The sequence below is a fragment of the Euprymna scolopes genome, chromosome 7, assembly GCF_053919585.1.
Source record: "Euprymna scolopes isolate OS-2025 chromosome 7, ASM5391958v1, whole genome shotgun sequence".
Taxonomy (NCBI): Eukaryota; Metazoa; Mollusca; class Cephalopoda; order Sepiida; family Sepiolidae; genus Euprymna; species Euprymna scolopes.
In genome coordinates, this window is record NC_136488.1 from 24588772 (window position 1) to 24595174 (window position 6403).

The following is a 6403-nucleotide window of genomic DNA, read 5'->3' on the forward strand; positions in this document are numbered from 1 at the left end:
CTAAACCAACCAGAGGAGATGATGCCTGTAGGCTAACCTGACACCTATAAATATTTCTGTGTTTAGGAAGTAGACACTTTCGAATCAACGTAAATAAAGGAGAAGATTGGAAATAAATACACGAAAAGAACAAGAAAACTCATAAAACTAAAATACATAGCAAGAAATCTAGTAAAACACTTGGGAAAAATACTTGTAAGATATTCTGGACAATTTATGGGTGGGATCAAAACAGAATTAAGACATCTTGAACAGAAGATTATGAAATTAATGATTATGCACGATGCGCTACATCCGAATGATAACACTGAGAGACAAAGTATAACGTAAAAAGTACATAACCCAGAACATAGAAAGGCGATCCTCACAAGAAGGGACGCCGTCATAATTCAACAATACATGAAATAAAGAGAGGAGAAAAGAGAAAATTGAAGAGAAACAGCTACATAGGCAATTTATAAGAATGACAGAGACTCACGAAAACATCTGGACATGGTTACGAAAGGGAACCTAAACAGAGAAACGGTATCAATACTAACATATGTACAGAACAATGCCATTAGAACTAATTATATCAAAACTAAGATAAACAAAACTCAATATGCATATTCTATGGACAAAGAGACGAAACAATAAATCACTTAATAATTGAATTCAGCAAACTAGCTTACAAAGAATAAATAACAAAAAAAAATGTGCGGGGAAGACATTAGATTTGGGACTATGCAAACGATTTTGAACGCAGACAAATTGTACAGACACAGACCTGAGGCAATACACGAAAAGAAAAACCACTAAATCCTCTAAGATACGGAGGTCCAAACAAATAAATTCATCCAAGATAGGCGACTTGATGTCATAACAATTAGCAAGAAAGAAAAAGCTACAAAATGGTAAGAAACCCAGAGCGTGAAGATTAAAGACGAAGAAAATTAGAGCAAATACACGAAATTTCCGAGAGAACTAAAAGTAATATTAAGAAGTCAGCATAGTACTAGTAATAATACCGATAATCGTAGGGGCACTAGTAAGAGTAACGAGAAAAATCTGGAAAAAGACTAGTAGAACTAGGAACCAAAGCGAAGACAGACTATACAATAGATGTAATAATACAAACCGCTAAAATCTTACAGAAACCCCTCGAATGGAGAAATCAACCCACATACCAGGAGCGCTTGCCAGTCACATGGAAGACACGATAGAAACACAATTGAATTAAAATAGAAAAAAAAAACACCACGCAAATAAAAGAAAATTGAAACCGCAGGAAATATTCTAAACTAACCACCAAAAAACACACTGTGATTGCACTAGCTTCGCCTGACACTAAACAAATTAGTTGTGAAGGTTTAAAGAAGATGGAAAGATCGAGGAGGGATATTACTAACCAAACCTTCATTAAACAATGAGGAGAGTACTGGAACTTTGGAGAGGTTTATTGTTACCCCAAATCTCAAATAATCAATGGTTATCGAAGAAGTTGGAGAGTACTGGAAATCTGGAGAGATTTGTTGTCACTCAAACTCGAGGAAATACCGCTAATTAGTGTCAGTAAGCGATCACTGATGACGATCCGTGTGAGTACTCCTAGTGAGTAACAATAATTATATAGATCCACTTCTCACAAACATTTTCTATATAAATCTATGTTGTCAGGTTGACAAACTTTTTGTAATAATTATTAGTGAAAAAAAAAAAAAAAGATTTAAAACATACCTTTTTATGATTACGTAGGTCTTTTTCCTTTTTTTCGTGTTTGTTCTTGTCTTTGGTATATCTGTTTGATCTATGTGCTTCTTTTGCTTTCTTTTATTTGACCTACAAGCTTACTGAGTTTTATAAGAAGTCGGCGTTATTATTTTGATGGCTACTTACTTGCGTACCCCTAAAGACTAGACCAAATCATGCTATTCTATCTATACGACGTTCAACTTCCTTCTAACTCGCGCCGAGTTGTAAAAATCCCACTATAAAAAAGAAAAAAACACGCACCTGAATAATGTGCACAAGGGCGTAACGAAAACGGAAACTGACACAAAATGGGAGTGTCCTCACGTTGATAAAATAAAATCACGAATGTTGTAACAGCAGAAATGACGAAAGGGAAAATAAATGTTTCGATTTGTTTAGCGGCGTATCAACCCTTTTAGATTATTTAATAAGTGAATGCAGTTCATATACGGTTCTTTAAGCGGTGTTGGTAAGTAACTGGGTACATCGATTTCCACTTTTATCTAGTTTCTACCGTTTAATTATGAAGAAAAGCATTTGTGAAATTTCGCGGAAAAATGAGTTAGAGAAGTAACTATGCTAAATATATATTTACGAATTGTTTTTATTGGCAAAAAGGATTAAGAAATTATAATTTAATCAAAAAAATAATTCGCTTTGAACATATGCTGAATATGCTTAGATCTATTTTTGCGGATTACTATAAAGAAAAAAACCATATATTTTAAAACAATTATGTATTGCGTTTTTTTAGATCGATGCCTCCGTTCAGTCTCGAAAGTCAAAGGACACCCCCTATATGGGCAGCTGCGCATGTAATTGTGTGGCAAGGGTTACGCAATCCCTACCACACCTTTCCTGAATCGGCACTGCTTGAGTCCAGTGGCAAGAAGTCCAGGACAGCTGGAAATAATGCCGAGATAAACGGAGAGCACATACAGCACCTGGAAGTTCCAAATGGTCACCCAACTGGTACTGGCCAGGCTCATCGTTACTTAACTTCGGTGATCTGACGAGAACTGGTGTGTCAAACGTGATTATGCCGTTTTTAAGATATACAGTATAAATCACGTTGATACACCGGTTCCCGTCAGATCACTGAAGTTAAGCAACTTTGAGCCTGGTAAGTACTAAAATGGGCGACCATTTGAGAATTTCAGGAATGCTACATATAGTCTCTGCTTATCTCGGCATTGGGTACAGTCGTCTAGCACTTCTTACCATTGGACTCAATCAGCGCCAATTCAGGAGACGTGTGGCTGGAAATTGCACAACCCTTGCCGTACAATTACAAGCGCAGCTATCCTTACAGGGGATATACATTGTTTATTGAGACTAAACAGAGGCATCTTTTATGATATACTATGTTATTTTTTTTTAATTTATAATAGGCGTATCTAGTTAAGAAACCTTTAGACTTCCGTGAGATTCGAACTTGGTTATTAGTATTGTGAAAACTACTGCCAAGTATTGTATGTAACTTTAAATATATATTTTTAGCAAATAATCACGTTTCTATACGTATACGAACAGAGAAAATATAAAAACACCACTTTTAACTACGAGGTTTGGCATGAAGGTCTTCTGATGAACATTACTGTTTTTTAAAGAATGAAAAACATTTATTTAAATATATTAAAAGACAGTAAAATAACGAACACAATTGATATTTAAATTTAACTTTATTCAATATTAATTAAAACAAAAGAAGGATTAATTCGAAAAAGAAGTTGTATGTTATCCCTGCGTTAACATAAACATTTCGCTTGATTATGGATTCTAATGATTAAAATGCGTTGATTAGTTTTATTGTGAATAAGTTGAGTTGGGAATTCGAGATGCTAAATGTGCTCCTCGCTTATATCAGCATTGGGTACAGACGTCTAGCATATATGTATATACGTATGTCTATATGTGTGTAAATATGTGCATATATATGTGTATATATATATATATGTATATATAAGTGTGTATATATATGTGCGTATATATACATGTCTATACATATATGTGTGTATATATTGTGTAATGATATGTATATATGTATGCATATATACATGTATATTTTATGTATATGCGTATATATGAGTATATATATGTATATATATATATATATATATATATATATATATATATATATATATGATGGCAACAAACTCGTTCTTGAGTATTGCCGTTATTTAATACATCTCTGGCTCAAATGAGGCAGACATTAGTGCCACCAGCAGCACGTGCCGGACGGTCACTTCTATGAACCTTCTACAGTCCTTCACATCTGCCGATGACCGAGTCCAGGCTGTGGTACACAGAACACCGGACGGACCGGACCAGACCTTGGATGTTCCAGAGCCTTTATTTCCATTGACGCCCATATCCGCATCCGAGCTCATTGAGTGTCCGTTTGCCGTTTTAGGCTACAGCCAGCCTTTTTGTTATTGAGATACACACTGATGGTAAAACGTGTATTCCATTCCTGTGCTTGAAGCTTTTTATAGTGACGAAAAACTTTGCACCGAGACAATCCCACTCTCTGAACAATTGCCACATTGAACCAAAAGAAGAGCAAGTCAACATCATTGGATGCAGCAGTCGCCGCAGGTTTTATATCAGGGGTTTCCTTCTTCTAGAGAAGTTGCCTTCACCACAGCTTACGGAGCCCTATCCACTCATAATACCTTTTGATTCATGACTGGGACTTAGGTTGCTTGGCAGCAGAGCATATTCCACACGCCAGTGAGTCATGAATGCCACAGCTTACAGGGCCTAAGCTCCTTAGGAGGTTTCTCTCAGGGTTACGTCACCCTTAGACTTTAGTTAAAAAAAACCTGGGCCCATAAAGCAGTTATACGGTGCAGGACACTCGCTGTTCCTAAGAGCCCCGTCTGCGTGGCAGTGGTCACGACGTGCACGTGGGGTTGATTTGTCTAGGAGAAGCACAGTATGACGCTAAGACATCTGTGTGCTTTTAACACACGTGCACACCAGACCTTGACAACCATATACATGACACGTATATATATATATATATATATATATATATATATATATATATATATATGTTTATGTATGTATATCTATGTGTGTATGTCTATGTTTATATATATATGTCTGTATGTATATATGTGTCTATGTATGCATACATAAATGCATATATATATATATATATATGAATATATATGCCTATGCATATATATGTAGCTATATGCGTGTAAATATGCATATATATGTATATATATGTATGTATATGTGTATATATATGTATATGCATATATATGTATGTGTACATTTGTATAGATATCAGTATACGTTTGAATATATGTGTTTATACATGTGTATATATATATGTATACAATATGTATACATATGTGTATCGCTATATGTATGTATGCATGTATATATATGTATGTGTGAGTGTGTATAAAAGTTAAGGGTTAATGTTCTGTGTCAAAAATTAGTCCTCTTAAGTTCTAACTGAAATGTATTATTTTTATTTCTTTATTTTTTTACACATGAATCACCACTTATCAAGGCCCGGAAGCCACTCGAAGATAAGAGTTAATAGGTATACTGTAATCAATTTGATTATAGTGTAGTAAACATAGCTAGCGGAATTTTTGTAAGTTGGATTACTTAGGGGAACGGTTCATCAATAACTTGTTTACGTTGAACTTGAAGACAATCAGATTGTAGTCAGCTGGGAAACAGTCAAACGGAACAAAGTTCCACAAGCGTGCAGTTCTAAGAAAGAAGCTTTGTTCATGGGATCTACATTTAGGTTTAGATAAAGAGTGTCAGAAACTATTGATAATAGTTTCGGTTTGACGAATGTTTTCGTAAAGTTTGACGGAGGGGGCCGTGGATTGAATTCAGACGAGCACCTGCCATGGAAATAACGATAAAGCAAAGGCAGGCTCTTCTGTGGGAAAGAGGTTACTGGAAAGAGAGAAGGGCATTCCCCACTAAGCTACGAAGTCTATTTTGAACTCTGTCAAGGCAGGATAAGCTGCTTCTAACAACTCCAGATTGTTAAAAGAATTGACTTTAGAAATACTCGTATTAAAATAATTTTTTTACAATTTATAACAACTAAAAAAAAACAAAAACAGAATTGAGACGAAAACATTGCTTTTACTTATCATATAAACTTATGTATTAGTTTAAAAATTACACAATATTTATTGAAAAAATGAAAAATATTTGGAAATATTTGGAAATAATGATTTCATTTATTATTAAGAAAACAAATTGAAAGTAATTCTTATGTGAAAATTATTTGTTTTAATATTTTAAAAAATGAAAAAAAAAACACTTGGCCCTTGGTCACCCCCCCTCGTACTCCTTAATAGATAGTATCTTCGTACCCGAAATTCATTTCCAGTGAAAACACTGATCTGCTAGCGGTACCATCCTTGGTCACTTGAAGAACTTCAAACTAAATACATTTATTTATCCGTGTTGTATAAAACGCTTATATGTTAATCTTTTTCCACAACTTTTGTTTCTTCGCTTTGTATTTTCCTTACATTACTCTTTTATTGCTAAAAAAAAATAGTAGTTTTCTCGCCATACTTAATAGATACACGATTTCTTCTTATTGCTAGAGCGGAATGTGTCACTAATTCTACGTTTATTTATTTGGAACAGAGCAAAACTTTATTAAAGTGAGATACTT

General features: G+C 34.5%; 2 protein-coding genes and 1 pseudogene across 4 annotated transcripts in view; all 3 read right to left on the reverse strand.

Moving 5' to 3' along the window:
- The window catches only part of LOC145279653 (adhesion G protein-coupled receptor B3-like), a 267375-nt gene extending 265377 nt beyond the window's left edge, over positions 1-1998 (reverse strand). Inside the window, exon 1 of one of the 3 annotated variants that reach the window (XM_080130888.1) lies at positions 1717-1998. The gene's annotated coding sequence lies outside the window, so the exon portion shown is untranslated. The remainder of the gene's footprint in view (positions 1-1716) is intronic. The other 2 variants (XM_080130886.1, XM_080130887.1) reach the window with 2 other exon arrangements.
- LOC145279654 (uncharacterized) overlaps positions 1-2075 on the reverse strand; it is a 34044-nt gene extending 31969 nt beyond the window's left edge. The window contains exon 1 of the mRNA XM_080130889.1: positions 1993-2075. The gene's annotated coding sequence lies outside the window, so the exon portion shown is untranslated. The remainder of the gene's footprint in view (positions 1-1992) is intronic.
- Positions 2076-2663: 588 nt separating this feature from the next.
- LOC145280454 (5S ribosomal RNA) lies at positions 2664-2781 on the reverse strand (annotated as a pseudogene).
- Between the last annotated feature and the right edge of the window lie 3622 nt (positions 2782-6403).